The sequence below is a fragment of the Marmota flaviventris genome, chromosome 7, assembly GCF_047511675.1.
Source record: "Marmota flaviventris isolate mMarFla1 chromosome 7, mMarFla1.hap1, whole genome shotgun sequence".
Classification (NCBI taxonomy): Eukaryota; Metazoa; Chordata; class Mammalia; order Rodentia; family Sciuridae; genus Marmota; species Marmota flaviventris.
In genome coordinates this window covers 69,422,676-69,448,827 of record NC_092504.1, presented here as the reverse complement: position 1 = coordinate 69,448,827, position 26,152 = coordinate 69,422,676, and the positions used below count along the sequence as shown (strand labels likewise).

Genomic DNA, 26,152 nt, shown 5'->3' with positions numbered 1-26,152 from the left:
CCCTGTAAAAGATATTTTCCTTAACTATCTTTTAAATGAATTTGTTTTTTAGGACTTCCTATGAAAGGGGGTGATTTAGTCCAAACCTTAGATGTACTTGGCACATTTACCATTTGTGTTCATTAAATTGTTTGTATGTCTCATCCAATGTGTTTTTAGCCTCTTCCAATGCAAGATTCATGGTTGAAAACCCAGTACAGGATAAGCTACTTTGCTTCTGTTCCATAATAATACGTCTATTAGTATCATGTGATATTTAATATTTCAGTTAGAAACCTTTTATCAAGCTAATGGTGACTTTGTGAAACTACATGAGCTAGACAAGAAAAAGTGGGTATTTCAATACAGACATTATTTTTAAGGTTGATTCCAAAGTGAATATCATAGTGTGGTGTATCTTTTCTTTCTTAAGAATCTTCTTAGAACCATAACTTTTATCTTCAAACTATTTGTCAACAATTGAAAAATATTGACTCTATTTTCTTTCTTACATCTTTACTTATCTCATTTTCTCTATACTGGGCCACAGATTAGTAGAGCAATGTATATTGCTGTTGTCCACATGTGTTATATAGGCCTTCTGATGAGAATTTGCTTTTTGCACCTCCTTTAAATGTTACTATCAGCAATGTTACCCTTTCTCACAAATGTCAGAATCTCTTCAAATTCTTAGAATATCTGTGCTAAACTATCTCATTTGTTTTATAACATAATACTTTCTAATGCATGTGTTTCAATCTGTTCTAATCTTTTATTTGAAATACTATTTACTTTTTACCCTTCTCCATACCCCAGAGTATGCTTGAAGATATTTTTGCTATGTTTCAGTTTCTTTTCCTCTGCCTCATCATGTACTTGCACATGTGACAGGTGCTAAATTTAAATTTACATAATCCTCATTTCTTCATTCTTCACTAGAGAAGCAGAGGCTGAGAGATGATAGTGAGGACCAGGTAGAATTGATCTTTACAGACACAAGCAGCAAGCTCCTTTGCATAGGTAATGTGATCATTAAATATTCAAAAGGTTCAGAGAGAACACTACAGTGGTGAGCCTCCCACATGGAAATGATAGTGGAGTTATATGTCTGCTAAGGCTGACAAAAACTGCACAACTTTTTCTTAAGACCTGCTTACTTAAGCAGTTTTACAATGATGTTGACATTTTATTTTGCTTAGGATTTTTAGTCACTTGATTTGATTCTTACAAAATAAAATTCCCTTAACTTAATAGTTCTGAGTTTATGATTTTCTTAAAATGAATATACATTCTTGTAACTAAAGTATGGAACATCTTGCAATCTCTTATGCTTAGGAAATATTTTCCAATGTTCTTGGAATAAAATGAAGTGAGGCAATATGTAGAGAATTTTATATATAATACACATATATATTTTGCAAAATAGATATATATGTATATAAACACTCATCTATACATGTATATGTAAATATGTATATATTACATACATATGTAAATATGTGTATGCATGTGTGAAAATGAAATGTAAAACTTTTGCTCTTATAACGTTCAAAAAGATATTTTTGGTTGTATTGATAAAAATTGTAGATAAACAAATTAGTTGAAATTGTTGCTCCTCATTTATTTTGATAGTTTGAATTATATGGCATATTTATTTTTTGCTTAGATCTAATTTAATGAATGTAATCTGTTTTTAATGGATTGTGGCCTGGAGTTTAATTGGAGTCATAAAGTCTGCATTTGTAATTCACTTGTAATTATGTTGCCTATAAAAGAGACAGTTGCTTAGACTCTGTAACAACATAGTAGAATAATGCCAATGAGTTTTAAATTATTTTAACTTTTTATGAAAAAAATTCTTTGAAGGATAAAAAGATAAAAGGATACCAAAGATACAAGAGTCTATTTTTCAACTTTTTCAAAATTGTTATACTGAGGCAGGGATGACAATAAGTGACAATAAAATTCTCCTATGAAGTTTAGGAGAAGAATCTTCTACAAAATGAAGATCTATGACAAGGAATATGTACACATAAAAACAAGCATATATTTGGCATCTAGACTAGGATCATTGATTATACAAGAGTAAAATTGTCATGTATCTACAAATGTTGCAGTGAATTCTGATCCTAGGGCAAGAATAGTTTATTATGCTGCAAAATATATTACAGAAACCACAAATAGGAAGTGACATCTGGAAAGTGCTAGAAGCAGAAAGTGCTAGAAGTCAGTTATGCTTTTTGTAGTACCAGTAGCATTAATGTCTTCGTAATTGGACATGAATATGTATTTAAAATAAAAGGACCTTTCTTTATAGACTTTTGGCAAAGCTATAGTGGAGTTATATGTCTGCCAGGGTTGAAAAGAATGTTTTGCATAATAAACTCTAGTGTGTATTTATAAAACAAATAAATGGAAATATCAGTTAATTAGAAGTCCCATGATTAGAGGTCATCAAGGAGATCCATGTTCAAGCAGCTGTCAAGTAACTCACAAGTAATGCTTGGGAGGGCAGGAAATTCACAGAGGGAAGAAAAATTAGTTTTGCTGAAGGAAAATAGACACAAGTGAACAAGATATAAGGGAGAAGATGTGGGAAAATTTGATATCTGCAGGAGATGTTGAAAAAAAAGTAGATAAATATTTTATGTACTAATCTATTAATCATATTGTACATTATCTTACACATATTTCCCAAAGAACCACAATTCCAAAATCAAGAGAGATGAGCCTATTAATATTTTTAGAACTCTAATAGAGAAAATTAATTATATTTGCATAAGCTGAAAATTTAAAAATCTGGATATCAAGCTGAATAATGGCCTATGTGTGCAATACAGTAGTGTATAAAGACTTTGAAGTTATAACTGCCCAAATTATTAGCAAGTTCTTAGTCAAAGAATGTTCAGAGTAACAAAAGTTCATGTCCAAAAAAGAGCACAAAGGCTACACTAAATGTCAATCCTTTTTTGTGAAATAATGGGTTGGTATTCTAACTGGCTCAATGTTCATCAAGAGGGTAAAGATATTGCATTCAATTGCAGTCTATTGAGTTGTTTGCACCTTTATAGATGTGAAAAGATGGGTTTGACTTAAATTTTTACTCTGCCCATGGTAGCTGGCTTTGATCAATTTCTTAAACTTTCTGCAACTCAGTCTTCCTAACTGAGCAAGTTGTCCTGTGTTATACTTACAATATAGTGTTCTAAGAATTTAAAAAATATGTGCTTGTAATATGCTTAGTACAGCAATGGCAGCCAGTAAAGAGCGTATAAATCATCATTAGTATTGTCACTGTTATTACTATTGCTATTATGACTTACATGAAAAGCTTTACTACCTTTTGGTATTAGGAAAAGGTAGTTGTATCTGATGAAAAAGTCCAGCTGGCTGAGGAATATAAAAGTATTCTCTAACAATTTTTTGGTTAATTATTAAAAACTGTTTTAGAGGAGATCTTCCCACAGAGACAAAGCCAGAGGTCCCAGCCTTTTGTGTTCTTGTTTGAGAGGATTCCAGGCAAGAAAGGAGATTAGTAAAAGAAATAGCAGAGTTTATTGGAAGGAATAGGAAAAAGGGAAACTCTCAAGGAAGAGAGTGGGTCCTCTCAGAGGGGAGAAGGATAGCAACCCCCTCCCCATTCCAGTTTTATTGGGAGTCCCTCGGAAGTTTCTAGAGTCCCACCCAGGTCCACCTCTTGACTTCTGACCCACAGCAGAGCTGTATCAGACTTTCAAGTCCCTACTACACATGGTAAATGTCTGAAGCAAGGCTGAATCACTATGGCCCATGCTAACAAGTTGTAGTTGGAACTTGTTCTCACAGATTTAATGATTAGGGTAAATTATCCTTATCTTTTTGAGTTCTGGGATCTGGTCTGTGGGTGGATCATAAAAGTTGTGGCCCTAACTGCTTCAAGGTAACCTGTCTTTTTCTTACTGGCAAAACAAGCCTGCATTTCTCCTGTAGATAGCAGGTTGTTCACTCAGGAATGTGACATATCCTATTGACTTAAGCCAGGTAGGGTTGCAGGTAAATTGTTTTTTAAAGAGAGCATGTGGGGTCAGCACAGGGGGCCCAGTTTATAGAATTATCCCCTTAACCTCATGTTCCCACTGCTCGTGCCTGTTACCTGTCAAAGGTCATGTAGTTTTTACATGTTTTTAACGGGTTGGTCCTTGGTTTTTGATGATGGATACACATCTACTTTGCCAAATGTAAGGCCATCCAGTGCCATTAGTTTAAACCAAAAGAAAACAAAGTATGAAGCCCACAAATTTTCATTATAACTTTATTTTAGGAAAGTAGGGGATATTCAGGATTCTTTTGGGGACTCAGTTTACTATCTTCTGTGTACACCATTGAAGAAAAATACTGGAATAAGGCTCATTTTGTTGCCTTTTTTCTTAACAGATTCTTGAGCTTAGAGACCCTAGTAGGATAGAATGGTGGCATTTACCTAGCTCCCTAAGGATAGGGTTACTGAGAACTTTTGATCTCTTTGGTGAACTCTAAGGTAGAGTTAATTACCTCTCAGGGCAAGTAAGAAGAGTATTTAAGAGGGACATAAAATGTAACTTTTTGGATTTGATATGAGGGATTGAACCCAGGGGGACTTAGCCACTGAGCCACATCCCCAGCCATTTTTATTTTTAATTTTAAGAGAGGGTCTCGCTAAGTTGCTTAGGGCCCCGATGAGGCTGGCCTCAAACTTGCAGTCCTCCTGCCTCAGCCTCCTAAACTGCTGGTATTATAAGCATGTACCATCACATCTGGAAAAATGTAACCATTTTTTTTTTAAACTTCAGAGCGCCATGAAAAAACTCCTGAGTGTAAGAATCTTTATTAAAGGTTTCTATAGATTTGTACATAACCAAGTGGGAGAAGGAGAGTAGGGTGTAGGAGCTGAAGAGGGAGAAGTACATTCCATCACCAAACCAAAGACATCACAACTCAAATTCATCATCATAAGGAAGCCAATTTAAACTGTGTGGGATGAGAGGACATTGCTTAATTTCTCGATTCTTGAGAAAAAGAAAGGATCAACCTCTGACACTAAAACCATCCCCTAAGGTAGACAGGTGTTGGGGCTCAGACTTTATTGTCAGGAGTGATCAGCTTGTCAGACCACTAAGTTAAAGGGTCTAACTCAGAGAGGCCCAGGTACCATCTCTAACGGCTGAAATGGTGCTCCAGGGATCTGAACAGAGGGGCAGGTTGAGTCAGTCAGGCATCTGGCATCTGAGAATTCTGTTCAAGAGTGCATGAACCAAGGTCCTTGAGGATCCCAAGAAGGGTAGCAGTCCTGTGTGGGCTGACTTGAATAGACCAAAGACAAAGTGTGACTAATCTAACCAGTTTGGGTGGAGAGTGATTAGGGAACAGGGTCAGAGCTGAGCTTGCCAGATATTTCTTACTTAATTAAATATTAGTTTGGGAATTGGGGCCAGGCTGAGTGAAAATTTAATCTCCCTATACTGAATATCCTTAGTTAAACAACCTGACCTTCAGATTCCCAGTGAGAGCCTCACCTGGGAAGCAAGGTAGCACATGTGTAATAATGCCAAAGTTCAATTAAAATAAGCACTGAGAAAATGTAAGCCCAGAGTAGTCAGCAGTGTTACATATTTTACTGTTTGTTCATAACATAAGGTAATTAATAGAGCCTTAAAAGTTTTATTGATATTACTGTTTACTATTTAATTACTTTAGGGATTATAGTTTTTGCCTACAATGAAAGAATTTATAGGAAAAAGTTAACCTGACTGTGTTAAGCTATTTTATTACATCACAGATTTCATGCCCTTTGAGCAGATATACTATCTGACAGTATTTTATCATCTTCTTATGTGTCATCTTATTGTATATTACTAGATATTACCAAAGAGAAGGCAGAGAAGGGATGCCAACCATGCAGGAAATGTGTGTTATTTTCAATCTTCTTGAAACAGACAAATGTAAATTTTAATGTTGCCTATCTCCAAAAATCTCTTCAAGGTAAATCTTAAGAGTTTAGAGTCATTGCAGAGTAGTTTTGCGCTGCAGCTCGGCAATTATCAACACTTAGAATATCAACTCCACAATTGTGAGCAGCTACGTGGACACAGAACCAGACACCCTGATGAGAAAATAGAGTAGAGCTAGGCAGAGGATCAGAAAGAACAGAAAAATAAATCAGAAGCCTGTGGTCGGCAGGCTCCAGAATTTGGTCTGTCATCCTGAGTAAAAGCTGATACAGACATGTAGACAAATAAGGTAGGACAGACAGTTAAGACCAGCAGGGCAGTCAGGAGAGACATGCATCTCAGATGCATCCCTAAAGAGCATTTAAACAGAGACAAAGCTTAGAATGTTCTTAGATCGCTGTGCAAAAGCCAGAGCAGATATTCTCCCAGATTAGCTAATATAGGTAGCAACCACGAGCCCTAGAATGAAGAGATAATTTACTGGATCCAAGGGGGAGCAGTGATAGGCCTGCCCTGTGGGAACTTGAGTCAAAGACACAGAGGAGATTCACTTGCTTCTGAACAGAGGGAGGGGACAAGTGGAGTGGAGTGTGTCCTGATCTCCTGGTAGTGTCTGCCTTCTGTTGGCTGAGATCAGCCCTGAGGCTGACAGATGAGCCCAGGGGAAATGCATCTCTGAGGGGTCAGCCCCCTGAGATAGAGAGTTGATCCTAGATGAGGACACATGTGGGTATATGCACCCAGCGATGTCACTTACCTAGTCATCATTGCCTAGTCACTCTGAAATCCCCAAATAAGAGGGAAGTAACCAAAGAACTGCACCTACACTGGAGAGAAGACTTTGGAGGTTAGAAGGTTTGGGGGACCTCCTCAGGCACACAGTCATGTTACCCTGGGTAACTATTTAATTGGTTCCAATATTTTATGATTTCTTGCCAAGAAATACTAACTTGATAGTCCTGGCAGAAGAGCATTTCTCACTGGGGTTTTCACTGAATATGTGTGCTTCCCCCTTTTATATGTTTATGTCTCTCTTCCAGCTTGTAGTGGGCTGAAGGGGAGCCTACAGGATTGTTGGACAACATGGGGCAGTGAAAGGATTCAGCTATCTTTTTTCTGTAGTTGAGTCTTCCTTTAATTCTACTCTTCTGCTGACAAGTAGGCAAAGTACACTAGAGAAACTTCTGTCATTCTTCCTTCTCATACACTTCTTTCTTACTTTGTCTTTCCTTCATTTCGTATCTCCTCTCTTTTTTTAATCCAGTACCTACAAGCTGTTCAGACAGCCTTTATTTGTTAACAACATAGTATTTATTCCCTGATTCTGTAAATGTTAATCGAGCCCACTCTTTACGTTCCACACTGACATAGATGATGGTGATTTGCAGTAAATTTAAAAATAATAAACAAAAAGCTTTCTGTTTTCATTGCACTTGGTAGATTTATATTCAGTTAATGGCTAATGGAAATTTTTATAGAATGGAAACTTTTGATAACATACTGTCTCCTGGAGAAACTTTTTATTTGATTTGATTATTTAACATGTTTAGTATATGATTTCCTGAATGGAAGAGAGATCTGTAATGACATGTACCTCCCAGTATTAATTAGCTATAACTAAATTGCAATGAGAATCCACTAATCTTCAACCAGATGTGCATCAACTGTTTTGAATAATAATTTACATATTATGCATATTTATCTCTACCTATAATTCTTGGACAACTATTTGGTTCTGAATATAAACAGTGATCTAGCCAGGTTTTGGTAACTGAAATGCGTAGATTATTACTAAATAACAGAAAAAAATTATAAAGTTGTTATGTTAACTATTTGGAAAGACTAAATTTATAGCTTAAAGACTCATCTATAAATGCATTGGCTATCTGGATCCTTCAAACAAAATTCAAATAGTTGAGGGTAGTAGTAGGGAATTATTGTCACTTATTATTACCTTTTATTTTTAATTCCCTTGAATGTATTTTTACAATAAAAGCTAACATTATTTGATTATGAATATCACTTACTGGCACTATTTCACTTACATTATGAATACTTTTTGTTGTATTTCTACTTTCACTTTAACTTCATTAACTACTGAATTCTCTTGAATCCATAATAAATTCCTAAAACAACATGGTAAAGAATAGGCTGATAAATATATATAATTATAAATGTACTTTTTATACTCTTTTAGACTCCATGTGTATACGTGATTATAAATATGTTTAATAGATTCTTTTATGCTCAGTGAATATTGATTATAACAGTGAAGTGATTTCTTATCATTTAGGAATGATAAGGAAAAATATGAGCTACAGTAATTATGAATTTAATGCATCTATATTAAAAAAATTATTGTAGTTGTTCCCTTTTTGGAGGTAAGCCACTGATTGACACATACATATGCTTGCTTTGAATATCATGTAATCTTTTTATTAAATCATTGAGCCTTGGTTTAGAACTGTGTATTAAACATGAAGTACCTAGAAAAAATGATTTATATTAGTTATTAATGAAAACAGTTCTTTGCACAGACTGTCTCCCCCTTTGGGAGAAAGGGATTAAAGTCTTTGTAATTGGCATTTTCCTTTGGTGAGTAATATCAGAAGGTTAGGGCATGTCTTCAAGACAGTTTATGAATAATTCATCCGTCTGAAATTCTGAGAGTACTGTTTTTGTTTCTTGATTTCTGCCACAGAATACAGATTCATGCTTAAAGCCATCTATAGATATTATTTGTATTTGCCGTTATTGTGCCTGAAGATGCAGTCAGTTTGCATATAAAGTTTATTATATAAAATTTAATAGCAACTCAGTAAAATATTTTAAAAAATCAGAAATGTAAAATTTGATTTCTTTTAAAAAAATTTTTTATAGTTGTAGATGGACAGCATGCCTTTATTTATGTTTTTATGTGGTATTGAAGATTAAACCCAGTGCCTCACATATGCTATGCAAGTGTTCTGCCACTGAGCTATAGCCCCAGCCCCAAATTTGATTTCTTTAAGGAATTTTTGGAGAAAATTGAAAACTATAACAAAAGAAGAAATATCTTATTTTATTAAAATAAAAATAACTGGTTTCTCTTAACATTTTGTTGGTAGAGAAAGCCTTTGTTTCTTTTCATTAAAAGTGCCTGCCTTTCTGATTATGACCTTGGATTTAATTACTTGCTTCTTGAAGCTATGTATGTGCACCCACTCTTATTAAGAAAGAAAAAGTCTCTTTTATTTTTCTCAAGAAATTTGAATCATGTTTATTATCTTGGATTTCAATTTGGAAAATTTATATAACGTTTTTTCTTTTATATTTGCATCTAGATATATCACTGTTTGATAAAGCACATCAATCTTTTTTCCCCAAAAACTCCTACTTGGAGCTTTTATAAAAAAAATTACTTTCAAAAGATTTCTAATATTGTTTCTGGAATTTTATGAATATCAAGGAAAGATAAAATATATTTTCTTCAGTATTTCCACTAGTAGGATAAACTACCTCATTTCAGTTTGAGGAAAAGCCTAATTGTTTAAAATATTTAGCACATTGGTGATTTTATTTCCATTCTGTGCTATGATTTTTTTTCTGCATTTTAAATTTGACAGTAAGACTAAATATTTCCCAAGTACTCATCACTGGTTCGGTCTATAATTTGCATGTAGGTCATGGATGACCTTTTGGTTTTAAGAGGTAGAGAGACAAAGAAGTCACCTAGGGATGTTGTAATGTGGAGCATCCTTATTCTCTTCTGTCCACTTGCCATCATTTAGATTCTGTTTTTCAGACTAATGTTCCTATGAGTTCTTTTAAATATGATTTCTTCTACTCACATGGAGTTAATAAACTGGCTGAATCCCTCTCTCAGCTGTTCTCTCCATCTGTTCTAACACAAGGACTACCTCTTTGAATCTTGTGATTTCTTATTATTGCAGCATGCGTCATACTGTGAAAAAGCTAGCGTGACACCTTGGCAGGCTTAATTTAAGAAATAGCTCAGTGCCATCTATCTGTCATGGAAGACCCTTTTAGTGTGGATATGAACTCTAAGTAGTTTTGTTAGGCTCAGAAAGTGTGTGTGTGTGTGTGTGTGTGTGTGTGTGTATGTTTATATATATATTTTTAGAAATAAGTGGGAAGAAACATGAGCTACAATGGATATGAATTTGATGCACTCTAATTATGTGCTTAATTATAGAAAGAGCAATTCATATTTTCTGGTTCTCATTTGCTTGGTGAAAGTTAAATGAATGTCTATAATTCCTAATATCTGCATTTGCAGAGTTTTAAATTTCCATCTGTTCATTGCTGATGTATTCTTTCAGCAGCAAAATTTAAGCAATTTACTAATTGCCTTCCAGAGAAAATATAACTTCATTACATTTTGCATGCCCAGTGTCTCACTTGTGAAAGTGAAGATATCTTCTGAATCACATTTGGATTGTTTTGATGCCACGTATTTTGTTGGTGGGAACTTGTCAAAATGTTTGTTGTAGATAGATTTAGCCACCTGCTCTTAGAGGCTCCTTTCCCTACATGACTTATAATAGGAATATGTACTTCATGCAGAACGCAGTGCCTTGTGTCTAATTTTAGCAAATTTTTCTACTGAAAAGAAAGATTCATCTTCATTTCTATTCACTGGGATATTCAGAATCTGTTGAACATATCAGGTTAGAAAGCATAAAAAACTGGAATGGTCAAATGGTTCATTCTCAAGACATACCTTTTTCTTTACTAGTGAAGTCTCTTCTTTGATTTTCTGCAAAGCCTACATATTTATTATTTATAAACTCTGTGATTTATAGGCCATATTTGTTCTACTCCAAGCAGAACACTTATTTGGTGGGTAGCCCTGCTTAAATTCCTACATAGTTTTGCTACTTGAAATGTTTTTTTTTTTTTTTTTCTCCTTTACTTTCAGATTCAATGCAAATTAATTGTACAATTAAATTTTAACAGAATATTCTTTATTTTTAAAATCCATCCTGTACTATTCAACACAACAAGTGCTTACTGCACCCTTATGTGATGCTGACCCTATAGTGGAGCTCAAGACTCACAGATGAGGGAATTATTTCCCTGCCCTCAGGAGCTCACAGTCTAGCACTCAGCTTTCTTATGACTCCATTATGTTTGCTGCAGGAAATTCAGGGGACTTTTGAAAAAGATTCTGAAATTATAATTATGTCTATATATCTATCTTCCTGGTGATACAGCTCACAAGCTTTATCAGGTTTCTGGAGCTCTTTTACTCCAAATATAATTCTTAAAAATATAAAAAGCACTGGACTCGTAGAGAAAGTTTATGTTAAGGGGTCTAAAAATAGTGATATTTTACTTTTAACTATTGTTTATAGGCCTAAGTGAACTTTGACTTAAGACATTAAGTGCACTTTGTAGAGAATTATAGCTTATTTCCTTGGGATAATTTTGTATTTGTATTAAAAGTCTCTTTCATTTGTAAAGATCTTGTTTTTATTTTTAGCAACAGAATGGAGAGGAAAGCAACTGATAAATTTAAAATGCTATGCCTTCTATTTGCACTATTATGATTTTTTTTGAAAGTTTTGACATTATAGAAATAGTTTCCTGATGTCCTAGGCAATTTTAAAATGGCATTTTTCAAGAAACAGAAATGAACAGCTACTGTGTACTATTTAAGTAGCTAGCTTTTTTACTCGGGCTGGGAGGCTTTCAAGGGTTAAATTGGCAGTTGGTTTATAGCTCTCTGGTCACATTATTCTTCAATGAATGATGCAGGTATCATGAGAATGGAGATTCAACTTTCTTCATCTGCTTTTAATTTATTTCTTGTAATTAAAGACTTACTTCCTTTGCAACATACATTTTCTTTGCTGTGTTTGTCTCCAAAAATTTTTGCTTCTCTTTTTTTTCTAAGAAGTTGATTAATTCCAGGTGCAGTGTTGTATGTCTATAATCCCAGCAGCTTAGTAGGCTGAGGATTGCAAGTTCAAAGCCAGCCTTAGAAACTTAACTTAGTGAGGCACTAAGCAACTCAGCAAAACTGTCTCTAGATAAAATATTTAAAAAGGGCAGAGGTACTGGAGATGTGGCTCAGTAGTTAAGTGCCCCCTCCTGGGTTCAATGCCCAGTACCAAAAAAAAAAAAAAAAAAAAAAGAAAGAAAGAAAAAGAAAAAGTTGGTTATATTGAGCATTGCACAAAAAAGTAAAATAATCAAATGAAAACAACAAAAACACACAAAAGGGCCCAAGTTTTTCACTATTCAGAAGAGATCATAGGATTAAATTAACCAACCATCTCATTTGAGAAGTTCAGCTTAGAGTCAGACATGCCATCAAGGTTGAGAGGTAAATTAAGAAGTTTCACATTCTAGGAGAGAAGGGAGAAACAATTAGAAAGGATAATCTTTAATGAGACTGAAAGTGAATGTGTGAAAACAGTTATATAGTTATTTAACACTGTAGAATGTTTATATTTACTTTTTCTTTTAGCCCCAAATAAAAAGTTTAGAGATGACGTCAGAATAGCATGAGAATTGTAGTAAGACCTAAGACCAAAATTCTTTATGCACTGGAAGTTTTAACAGTTGCAAAAAGAATCAGAACCAGAACAGGCAGAAGGACTCTTGGGTGCTAAATCTTTGTAACCTTCAGAGTCAGGGAAGAGGCTGGATCTGAATATTCTTCCCAAGTGTAAAACCATTGCTTAGGCCCTTGGGCACTGGTTATATGTGAGAAAAAGGTAGAATGAATTCATCCAACGATGAGGCAGAATATTGAAAAGGTTATACTCCCTTTTTATAAGTCTATTAAAAGTTTATGGTCTTTCACAGAGTATGTGCTATAATAAAATTATTATGGCCCTTTCTAATGACAAGGCGGTTGTAAGAATGATAAAAACCTTTTCTAAAACCTGCCTCAGGTTTAATATGAGACTTACAGGGTCATTTGTAGAGTAGTGGCCCACAATATCTTGTGAAAGGGAATGGGTTTACTGTTTATGAAAAATACTTTTAGTTGATATCCAAAAGGAACGCCCCATAGTTTCTAATTCCAAGGAGAATCTGATGTCTCTCTTTAAGTACATTTGGAAAACTGAACTTCTTTCATGTTTCATTGAAAGAAGCAATGAATATAATCACTATGCCTCAGGTTCTTTTTCTGAAAATTTCTTATCTAAGATGTGAGTTATTTTGGACTTTGTTCAGCAGAAAGCAATTTTGGTGACTTTGTTTCATGACAAATGTGCTGGAGTGCTGTTTTCAGAGTAGAGCAATCTGCTATCACTTCTTTTTCTGAGACAGGCTTGTTCATTTTCCTTGCTCTATTGCCTTGTGATTCCTATTTAATCACAAAGAAAGGTTTATTCCTAGCTAGAATCCTTACACAGAGACGTTCTTAAATAATTAGTAACTTCTCCTCAAATGGAAAATTTAGCTATAATCTAAGCAAAATATTCACTTGTAATTAGTGAGTTTAAAATATGGTTACACATATTCCAGCTTTTCCAAACCAAGAGTTTTCAAGCATGGGGAGAGGACCAAGAGCTACAGTGTGAAGACAAAGATCATGTCACATGAAAACCATTCACTGTCAACAATCTGGACTCAAGGTCTCATCATACTTTGAATAAATTACTTTGATTCAGTTCACCTAAATTTATGTAGTAATTCAATTATATACCACTACTAAGCCTTCATTATTTCAAATAGCAAAAATATGTAGTTCTTGTTATTCATAATATAATTGATAGTTATGTGAAGATGATTATAACCACTAATTGTTTCCAAATTAGTCCTTGAATTGTTTCACTACTGGATGAAAAGAAAAGTAGGACAATAGTAGTAATTCCTTACATCTGTATGATGTTCTCTGTGACTATGCTTGTTTCTCAAGCTTTTTTCTTCCCCAACATACCTGAGTGGCATAGTTACCAACTCATCTATGTTGTTAAAGTAAAGATTCCTGTTGAGATGTGTGGGGTGTGTCAGATGCCTGTGGGTCCATTATTAATTGGAAATAATTTCTCACCTTCAGGTGATTGTGCTCCACCTCAACCTCCCAGCCCCAGAGCATCCTTGCCCACCACGTGTGCCTTAGAATTTTTCACTCTGGGAGCAACTTGAGAATGAGTGTTTTGCCACAGTCATTTGTATCAGCTTTTTAACTGTATTCCTTAAAGAAAGTAGGGTCTCAGAAATATTAATGACACTCTTGAATTGTTCTCATATTGACTCATATGTTTTATTTACCTTTCCTACAGTGTTCCTATTCTCCATTATCACAGCAAAAATAACCTTATTACTTGGAAAATACTAACCTAGGTATTATTGATCTCATTTTACAGAATTTTAAAATGATTTTACCTAGACCCACAGCTAAAAACTAAGGTTCTAAGCCTATTCTCATTTCATTGCATCACAAATCCTTTAAAAATTCTATTTTTCTGTACAAAGGAAGTATTTTAATAATTTGAATATTGAAGAAATTTAAAATAGAAATAAATTTACAAAAATATTTTAATGATATTTTAATTTTTAATGATAAATCATTTTGTATGTTAATACATAAATACTTGTATAATCTTCCAAATGTATTGAATCCATGTCACTATAAGAGGCAGTTATTACCAGATTAGCAGAAGTCCTTATACCTGACTAAAATATTTTATTAGTCCAAAACATTGATGTCATATTCTAAACTTTTTCAGAGAGATCAGTGATGGGAGGAGAAAATAGCAAGATTTGAAATGAAAAAAAAATTATGCATTATAAAATCAGTAAATATTATAGAATTGAAAAACTTATTAATATATTTAAGTTTAAATATGATAATACTCCTGTAAAAGTAGTAAAGTTTATTTAAATCTGTTTACCTTAAGAGAGTTACTGATTCTGTATCTGTTTCTGTGTTCACCATGGATTCATATCCCAGGGCTACTCATTGATCCTAACTGATGAAGTGTGATTTCTGTGGCTAATATATCTAGGATAACTCATTATTGATTCATATTGTGGATATATAAGTGCCCCAAATCCCTTTCTCTCACTTACTTTGTTTCTGTAGGACAGTGTTTCAAATGTCATGTGGCATTAATGGGCTGACTCAGCAGTATCTGTGATACTGTGTTGTGTTGATATTTAACCTAGAACCTTTTCTAGTTTCTTTTCAGCTCTTTTATGTTCTATAATATCTTGATGAGGCTTACATGTCCTTTATCCTATGGAAAGAAGGTCTTATAAGAAGAGCTATTGCTTCCCAGAATTTTAAATTAGCTCTTTTCCTTGAGAACTGTCCACATATCATTATATCACATATTGTTTCCATTCGATCCATTTTTGTCTTTATCTCCCTCAACTCTACTACTCAAAGTTACTTGGCAGCAGAAATACAGTTTTATCTACTGAGTGCAGAGAACAGAAAGCAATGGTGGATGCATAGTGTATGATCAATGAATGCCACTTGAATTGTATTCCCCTGTGCTGTGCTGAGCACTTCTTTATGTTTATAAAACCCTTTCTCATATACAATCTTATTAAAACCTTATGAAAACTCTAGAAAATGATCATTATTCTCAACAAATCTTACTGAGATGACCTTCTAAATAAGTACTCAGCATCTATCAGTCCATACAATCATCTGCACATATCATGTAATAGTCTCTCATCTCCCAGCTCCACTATTGTCCTTTGTGGTCTTTGCTCTAAAGTGCCTCAAGTTTTCCTTTTAATATGTGAAAGTCACATAATTTCTCAGCTAATACGCTCCAGCAACTTCTCATTGTATTATAGTAAAGCTCCAAGTACTCATCATAGCTTTCAAGGCTCGGTCTATTTCACTACTGTTCCAAATTATAGTACAACCCTTAGTAAGAAAGGTGCTTGATATTCCAAGTTAGCATGTATACACACACACACACACACACACACACATAGCAAAACCTTCATATCTTGATATTTTTGTCACATTCTTGGTTACATTAGTAAGTGCTGGTAATAATGAATCAATCTTTTTAATTTTTTTCATGAGGGCAGTGTAGAAAATATTTCTCTACTTTATTTTGCCCCTCCTTACTTTTCTGATTTTATTTTCTGTGTTTTCCCCTTTCAACTCTCCTGAGTATATTGGCCTTTTTGTTTCTTCTGACCATGATAAGCAAGCTTCTCCACTGATGTCTTTGCACTACAATTCTTCTGTCTGGAACATTCTTCCCCTTTTAACTACATAGTTCCCTCATTACTTCAAAAAAACTTTTGCTCAAATGTTACCTTATCAAAGAACTCATCCATGATTATCCTATCTAGAATAACACTCTATTATACCCAAGCTTCTTACTATTTTCTCTCAATATTATTAATGTTTTATATTATATCTCTTTTAATTGTCAAACACATTTACTAGAGTTAAAGATCCACAAACAGAGAGACATTGACTCTTTGGGACATGGCTCTATCTGAAGTACTTAAAACACTTCTGGATCCTTAATAGTAATATAATCAATATTTTTTATTTCTTTTTTCTTTTTATTTTTTTTTAGAGGAGGAAAAGTTTATTTAAGGGCTTATGGTTTCAGAGGTCTCAATCCACAGACAACTGATTTCATTCCTCAGGATTCCAGGTGAGGCAGGAACAACATGGCAGAAGACTGTGACAGAGGGAAGCAGCTCACATGGTGATCAGAAGGCAGAGAGAGAAAAAGAGGTCTCTACTTGCCAGATACAAATATATACCCCAATACCAGGCCTCCAATTCCCACCTCCTGCAACTATACCCTACTATTTCAGTTACTGGTCAGTTAATCCATATCAGGGTATAAATTCACTGATTGGGTTAAGACTTTCACAACCCAATTATTTCTGCTCTAAACCTTCTTGCATTGTCTCACATGTGAGCTTATGGGGAATACCTCACATCCAAACCACAACATTCTGCACCTGGCCACCAAAAGCTCACAACCATCTCATAATGCAAAACACATTTTTCCCTTTCCAAGAGTCCCCATAGTCTCAACAGTTCCAAGACTGCTCAAAGTTAAAGTCCAGTCTTCTCTGAGGCTCAACACAACCTCACATTGTGAGTTCCTATAAAATTAAGGGCAATCCAATATCAAAAGGTACTAAGTAAATGTTTCCATTTACAAAAATAGGGGCATAGAAAGAAGGGATAGGACCAAAGCAAGACCAAAATCCAGCTGGGCAAACAGGTCCTGTAGATCTGTGTCTGGAATCTGAAGCACAAGGCATGATGTCCTCTCCAAAGGGCTTGTGTAGCTCCTCCCCTATGGCCTTGTTGGTTGAAGCCCAAGTGGCCTCTCTGTTGGCTTGTCTCTGTTCAATTCCTGCAGCTTTCCTAGGACACGTCCCACCTTACTGGCATTTCTTAATTTGGGGTGTCTGCACTGCAGTTTCAGCTTTCTTTTCAAATCTCCACAACTTGCCTTCTCAGGGAGTACCTGCAGGGACTCCGAATTTGCTGCACTTTGCCTGGCTTTCAAGGCCTTCCTTTGAAATATTGGTAGAAGCCTCCACAACCCGCTTACTCCAACATCCTGCATTCCTATAGAACCAACAACATGATGTTGATGCCAAGATCTGGTGCCATCTTGAGCAGTAGCCAAGCTTCCAGAGACCCTGGCTGCAGCAGCTTCTGAATTTCTGGGTAGCTGAGCATGTTGAAAAACCTTCCTGGCCACCTTGTGCAAGAAGGGTGCCCCACTGGTCTCGAGAGAATTTTCACCTCTACTTTCTTGAACTTTTAGATGGTGTGCTCATGGCCAGATCATCCTCACTGAAGGTCTCAGGACACAGGCAAAATTCAGATAATGTCCCAGCCAGAAATTGGCCTCTAGTTAATTTCCAGTAGTGTCCTCCTTTTCCTCGAAACCCTTCTTAGCCCTGTCTTCTGTTTGCTGTCCTGTTGGCATTATGGTCTTCTGAGCTCCCAGCAGAATCAGCCATTTGCTTACAACAATCTAAAGTATCTCCAGCTTATACTGCTAAGCATCTCAAAATTCCTCCCACCAATGCCAAAAAGCTCAAAATGCTTCTAAACCACATGGTCAGGTTAGTCACAGCAATGTCCCCACTCTCGGTACCAGTTTCTGTTTTAGTCAGCTATTTCACTGCTGTGACCAAAGGACCTGACCAGAACAATTGTAGAGGAGGAAAAGTTTGTTTGAGGGCTCACAGTTTCAGAGGTCTCAATCCATAGATATTCATCAGGGCTCCAGGTGAGGCAGGACCAATATGGCAGAAGAGTACAGCAGAAGGCAGCTCACATGGTGATCAGGAAGCAGAGAGAGAGCTATTTTTTGAATTTTAAATCTATATTTACAGTTAAAGACACTAAGGCACATGGGTATTGGTGGTGTTTAGCTCCTGGACCAAGATTGTGTGGCTAATATATATATCTATAAAGCTGGAATCTGTTGGTTTGTAAAATTAATTAAATAATTTCAAACACATCATTACTTATTTTATCTTTTTACTGACAAATATATCCAAATTCATATATGGTGCATGTTTGAACACAGTAATTGCTCTTTATTCATTTATTTGTACTTATTGAATGTCTGCTATGTATTATGTAGAATACTAGATGTTGGTGAACAAAAGCTCAATGTATGCTCTTGATTATTTTTTCCAAATCTAGTGAGAAGACAAGTAAATGTTGAATAATACATAGTCCAGACTTTAAACTAATCATATGAAAGAATCACATAGAAAACTCAATTCAGTAATGTGAGTTAGAAAATGTTCCTTGGAGGAAATAGTATCTAAATGGAATGAAAGATAAAGCAGGAACTATCCAAGTGAAGAAAGATAGGCAGAATAAAAGGTATACACACAAATTCCAAGGTCAAGAGAAGGTTGGGAGAATTGCAAATCTTTGGGGGTAACTCAATGAAAAAAGATAAAAATTATTTGGAGCTGGAAAGTAAGAACCAGGGTAAAGGCATTTCTAAGAATTGTTATAGATGGCACACTCTATCCTAGGGGAAGGGAAGCCATTTACTAGCAAGTATAATAGTATTATCAGATTTTAGTTTCTAAAAATTCATTCTGTCTGCAAATTGGAACTGGAGCAGAGACAAGGCAGGCAAAAGGTGAAGGTATAGATCTTTAGTAACATACATTACAGCTGTTGATGGCCAGAGAATAGACATGGAAGGATGATTCATTAGATATTTAGAAGCTAATAATCTACATGCATTGAAATTAATAAGACCTGAGGCTTGAGGGAGGTGGAATTTAAGAATGACTGATAACATATAGTAGTTAGTTAATAAATACATGTTAAGTGAATTAATGAAAAAATAAAAGTTTATGACTTGGGTGCTGGGTGATTTGTGGCATAAGTCATGAGACTTTTTAGTTAAAGAACCATAGAAAATTTTAATTTCCATGGAGGAGTAAAGAGATTTCCATTTTCAGGACATGACTAAATTTTAAATAGTATAAAGTTAACAAATTTATAACCTAATACCTGAGAAAACTAAAGAATAGAATGAAAATTGAGGAAAACTGAATTTAACTTCCTTATCAAACCACTGAAGCATTATTTAATTAAGATTTCTAATTACACTCAGTTCACATTATAATTAAAATTTGCAGTACTAGCTTTCAAAAGTTTCCCTGGTCACTTAGTGCTATGATGTCTCCAAGCAACATTAGTACTTTCTGTATAGAATGCATTACAATGCAGTGCTTTCAAACTTGCTAGTTCTCAAGAGAGGTTTGTTAAATTAACTTATATTTGTCTTGTGTTTAGAATTAGTTTTCTGTTGAATAAAGCAGTAAATGAAACAATTTATTGCAAACTGAATGAATTTCCCGAGGTCACTCATCTTCTAGTACCAGGGTCCACACAGTTAAGTAGCGATTACTGGACAAAGTAATTTATTACTCCTTTCAGGAAATATATGACTTATTCAAGAAGCTTAGAGGTTCTCATTGCTCACTTTGCCTACAGACTTCACTTGATTATGACATATAAATATTATGTTTGCTTTAATTGTGATTCACAAATCTTTTTGTTCTATTCTTTAAAATATAGAAATCACTTTACCAAAACTACTATCATTGAAGGCAGAAAATTTTCTTTTAAATGCTTTGTCTTGCCTCAATGGAAATGAAGTATTCTTAGTAAAACAACGAAACTTGTGTTTACTAATGTGTACGTGCTTAGAATAAAAGTTTTAATATTTGTTGTACATTATGATTCCTGGGTGATTTTTAAATATTCATTACCAGGCCTCATCCCGAAACAATTAAATCAGAATCTCTGGGGGTGGCATTCAGGACTAAATATTTTTAAAGCTATCAGTTGATTTCAGTTTGTAGCCCTAGTTGAGAACTCTTGTATTAGAGCAAATTGACAAATGATGATCTCACCTTTTAGTACCCTTTACTTAATTGATCTTCTTTTTTTCCCAAATGCAACCACAAGGTGGCAGCATCACAATACAATGCACAACATGGAAATTTTGTGTATACACTAGTTAATAGCATTTTGAGGATCCCTCCAGCCAGAGTTATCATTAACTTTTTCCCTCTGCTTTTCTGTGTTGATTATTATGGCTGTGAAACTTTTAAATGTACTTACTTAAATAGATTAAATTAGGACGAACTATCTTATAAGCCATAGTTAATTGGAAAAATGCAAAAATCCAGGGATTTTGTATTCAGGTAGATTAGGATTTAAATATTGTCTCCACCACTTATTGATAGACTGCTTAATCTTTTGTGCTTTAGTTGCATTTGTGCACCTCTTAAAAGAGAAGGATGGTCATAAGTACCAAATGAGATAATACATGAAAATCAGCTTTGTAAAAATTGGTACTAATATAAAAAATGTTGAGGGGAAAGATAAGAGTGCTGTGATAGAGTTAGTTACATAGAGTCCAGAAAAAAGGGTATAGTACTCTTGTTGGTAGTCTTTCTTTTCTGCATGTGGTTCTCTTTCTTTCCTGTGTATCTCCTATGTTTCAGTTTCTATTGGTATGTTCAGTTTGTTTATAAATACACATACTCTTGCCTCTTTAATTTCAAAGAACAAATAATCAAGAAAAACATTTTGCTTTATTACATTTTTGCTTTTAACAGTGGAAGTAGCTTTTACCAAGTCCCTGTAAAAAGCTAGTTATTATTTAATCATAATTACTCTGTTTTACTTCTCAAATTGTAAAACTGTTTCCTCTAAAATTGCCAGTTGTCTCTGGTGTCACATTCAAGGACATTTGGATAGGCTGACTCCCCTCCTTCATGACACCTCTTTTCATTTCCATGGGGACAGTATTCCTATTTTCCTTTAGCTTCTACTGCTGGGTCTGAATTGTTTTCTCTTCCTGTATAATTTTGTTTTTGGGGAGTTCTTCCCTTTTATCCTTAATTTCTTTAGTCCTTAGCAATCATATCTTTCACCACAGCCTTAAATTTAAGTACCGCACTTGACTCAAATCTATATAGTCTCTCATATAACTTTTCTGAGTTCCAATTCTATAAATCTAATAGTCACTGGGATTTAAATTGAGATCTCGAAATTAATGTGTTGAATATTGGACTGCGCATATCTCCTAATCACACGAAATCTCCTCCTCCTCCTTTCAACCTGTGGGACTGCTTTACCCAGATGACTGAAGCAGGTCCTTAGGAGGTGCTTGATGCTGCTCCCTCAGCCTCCTTCATCTCCAAACCTGTCAGTTCTGCAACAGTAGTAGCACCACCATCCCTGCCCCCCAAACACAGCAAAACAGAGCAACACTTCTCAGAGGAAATGGTCATCTCATCATCCTCATTTCTTACTTCACACTATTTTTATATCTTCTTTCAAGAATTGTCTGTTCAGATCTTCTATACATTTTTAATCAGATTATTTGATTTCTTTCTATCAAGTTGCTTGAATTCCTTGTTATTGAATATTGACCCCTTGTCAAATGCATGGTTTGAGAATGTTTTCTCTGAGTCCATAGGTTGTCTCTTTTTTGATGATTATTTTTTTTCTGTGAAGAAAACTTTTTGATTGTCCATTTTTGCTTTTGTTGACTGGGCTTTTGGATTCCTATCCCCCAAACTCGTTGCTTAGACATGGAGATTTTCCCCTATGTTTTATTAGTTTTTAGGTTTCAGGTCTCAAATTTAAGTTTTAAATCTATTTTGAGTTGACTTTTAAGCTGACTTTTAGATATATTTCGAGTTGACATCTCACATAGGATATATGATAAAGGTCTAATTTCACTTGTTTGCATGTGGAATCCCAGTTGTTGTGACACCATTTATTGAAGCCACTGTCCTTTTCTGATTGGGTGTTCTTGGCTCTTTGTCAAAAATTCACTTAACTGCAGCCAGGCGCCTTGGTGCACGCCTGCAATCCCTGTGGCTCAGGAGGCTGAAGCAGGAAGATTACGAGTTCAAAACTAGCCTCAACAATAGAGAGGCTCTAAGCAACTCAGTGAGACCCTGTCTCTAAATAAAATACAAATAGGGCTGGGGATATGCCTCAGTGGTTGAGTACCCCTGAGTTCAGTCCCTGGTACTCCCCCCACCCCTCAAAAAAAAATTCACTTAACTGCAAATGTGCAGAATAATTTTGGGGATCCCTATGCTGTTCCATCAGTCAGGTCTATTTTTATACTGATATGATGATGTTTTGGTTTATTATTTATTTGCAATATATTTTGAAGTCAGGTAATAGGATGCCTACAGATTTGTTCATTTTTCTCAACATTATTTTTATCCAGGTATGATCTTTTGTAGTTCTATATGAATTTTAGAATTGCTTTTTCTATACCTGTGAAAAATGACACTGGATTTTGATAGGAATTGCATTGAATATGTAGATTGCTTTGGTTAGCATGGACATTTAACTATTAATTCTTTTAGTTCATAAATATGGGACAACTTTCTTTTTATAGTCATGTGTCACCTAACAATAGAGATTTATTCTAAGAAATGAGTTTTAGTCAATTTCACCATTCTTTGAACACCGTAGAGTATACTTAGTGAAACTAGATGGTTTAGATCAAATGCTCAGTATGGCCTCTTGATATGATCAAGAGACAAAGTAAACATGAGATGTATAAAGTTGGTGATGGCCTAACTTAACATAGTATTTTACAGTAAAAATCTTTTCTGAGCATAAATTCCAAAATAAGGATAAAAGTATAGTAACAAGAATACATAAACTGATAACATAGTCATTTATTTTCAGGTACTATGCACTGTACCTAATTGTATGTACTATAGGTTTACTTACAGTGACATCATTACAAACAAAATCAATATGTTTCATTATAATGTTATAAGAACTACAATGTCCTAAGTGGTAGGAATTTTTCAGTTTTGTTATTATCTTATAGGACCATTGTTTTATATGTGGTCTGTGATTCACCAAGTTATCCTTATTCAATATCTGACTGTATTTGTGTCTTCTTCAATTAATTTCACCAATGATTTATAGTTTGCAGTGGATAGGTCTTTCACTGCCTTGGTTAAATATATTCTCAAATATTATATTATTTTTTGCAACTATTATAAGTGGGATAGTTTTCTTAATCTTATCTGTTTTAGGATAGATCATTGTTAGTGTATAGAAATACTACTTAGTTTTGTATGTTGATCTTATATTCTGCCACTGTACTGAGTTGTTTAGCAATTCTATCAGTGTTTGGTGGATTGTTTAGAGTTTTCAATATATAGAAGTGTATTGTCTTCACAGAGGGACAATTTAACTTCTTCCTTTCCAATTTGGGTACCTTTTATTCCTTTATGTGGCCCTTATTGCTCCAGCACTATGCTGAAGAGAAATGCCAAGAGTAGGCATCCTTGTCTTGTTCCTGATCTCAGAGGAAAAGCTTTTCACTATTTATCATTGAGTATGGTTTTAGTGGGTTTGTCATATGTGGCCTTTTATTGTTTTGAAGAGCATTTGTTGAACATTTTTATCATGAAAGATGCTGGATTTTGTTGAACATTTTCTCTGTCTCTGTTTAGATATTTACCTGATTTTGCCCTTCATTCTCTTAATGTGGTGTGTTACATTTATAGATTTTCATATGCAGAACTATCCTTGCATTCCTAGGATAGACTCTTCTTGATTTGGGTGAATGATCCCTTTGATATGTGTTGTTGAATTTGGTTTGCCAGCATTTCATTGAGAACTGTAGCATCTATATACATCAGGAATATTCACCTGAATTCTTGTAGTGTCCTGTCTGGCTTTGGTATCAGAGTAATGCTGGCCTCATAAAATGTTTTGAACATGTTTCATTTTATTCAAGTTTTTGTAAGCATTTGAGAAAAATCCTTACTAATTCTTGAAATATTTGGTAGAATTGAACTGTGAAGCCATCTAGTGCTAGACTTTTCGTTGACAGGAGACTTTTAAATTATTAACTCAATCTCTTTTCTTGTTATTGATCTGTCTAGGTTTTCCATTTCTTTGTGACTCGATCTTGATAGGTTATATGTGTCTAAGGCCCTATTAATTTCTTCTAGGTTAGCTGATCTGTTGTGATGTAATTGTTGATAGTAATCTCTTAGGGTCCTTTGTATTTCTAGTACTTTATGTATTCAAATTAATCCCTCTTTCTTTCTTCCTTTATTTAGCTGCAGGTTGGTCAGTTTTGTTTATCTTTTTAAAAATTAATTATTGGTTTCATTGTTTTTCTTTTTCATCTCTATTGCATTTATTTCTGCTCTGGCCTTTATTAGTTCCTTTCATTTACAAACATCGAATCTAGTTTGTTCTTCTTGCTCCAATTTCTTGAGGTACAATGTTAAGTTGTTTATTTGGGATCTTTGTTGTTATAAATTATGAACTCCTTGAGTTTAGTAGTCAAATTATTATCTTTGAAATATCAATTTCTAATGTAGTCTGGAATATGTTATAGGTACACAAGACTATTAATGAATGAATTTAATATATGAGTAAATTAATTCTAAAATTTGCTAACTCACACTGACTATGTATTTGTTCATTTAATTGAACACATTTATATAATTATGTCAAGATAAATATATAAAATCTGTACTAAATTATCATTTATGCCTTCCATATGAGACAAGGTTCAATTTCTCCAAGAATTTTAACCAAGGAAATAAAATCTAAATCTTCAAAATATCACAAAAATTGTCTCCGTCTCTTAAATAATATTAAAAGTGATAAAGATCACAAACCCTAATAACTCTCCAGATACTCCCCATCTCTCTTCATTTCTGCTTCTTATTTCTTTTTTATTTAGGTTGTTTATCAAGTAAAAGATTCCATTCTATGTAATAGAGTGGAGAGAGAAAACAGCTGAGTAATCAAACACCAGATTTTCTTTACCAGATGGTCAGAGAGTGTTATGTACTGTCACATGCTAATGATTGCTAGCCAAGCACATAAATATGTGTGGTGTGTGTGTGTGTGTGTGTGTGTGTGTGTGTGTGTGAGTATGATGGCATTGTTTTCTTTGAATTATCTGTCAACTATTTTTTTTATATTGTTGTATAGAAGACATCTTTGTGTGAAAATACCCTTCCACTTAGGTGATATTTGCCTCCTTTCTTTAAAACAGAACACACAAAAAAGGAGAAAAAAAAAAAAAAACCCAAATCTGAACTTATCTCTCTTGTACAGAGTGCCTTGAATATATCTATAATCACAAGTATATTTAAAACATTCCTCTTGATTTATTGAAAGGAAAAGTCTTGGATTCAGTGGTTTTCTTTCTCTCTCTGTAGTTTGATCGTGGTTAGAGTCTACGTATTTCATGCTTTATACATCAGCAACAGCTGTGCGCTGACGCTCCAAGAAAAACCTCCTCAAAATAGCTTTTTTTCTGCAAGCAGAAAATGACATTGATGAACTTTGGCAGGAACTGTACTCTTGAGCCATGTTTAATTTTGAAACTTCAATAGAAAAATACACTGCATGAGGAAGCCAGTTATACAGGATCCAGAGCCTGATCTATTGTTAGGAGAGAGGTGCCAACAATGCACAGAGCTCTGCAGGTCTGAAAGCTTGTACAAACTGTCCCACAGGGATCCTGGACAAAGCCTCTTGGATGGGGACTTCACCACAGCATTACACATTCTTCGGAAGAGTACAGCAGGAAACCTGCCACTTGGCAAAGCATCTCTCCAAAAACAGAGTCTGGCCTTGCATCAGCTGACTTAGATAAAAGTTTCACAACATTTCAAAAATATCTTTGTTTTACTTATTTACCCATTAAATCATCCTA

At 34.6% G+C, this 26,152-nt stretch overlaps 1 protein-coding gene across 4 annotated transcripts in view; it reads left to right on the top strand.

Annotated features, from left to right (window-relative positions):
• Mapk10 (mitogen-activated protein kinase 10) overlaps nucleotides 1-26,152 on the top strand; it is a 184,036-nt gene that overhangs the window by 142,368 nt on the left and 15,516 nt on the right. The window lies entirely within an intron of this gene.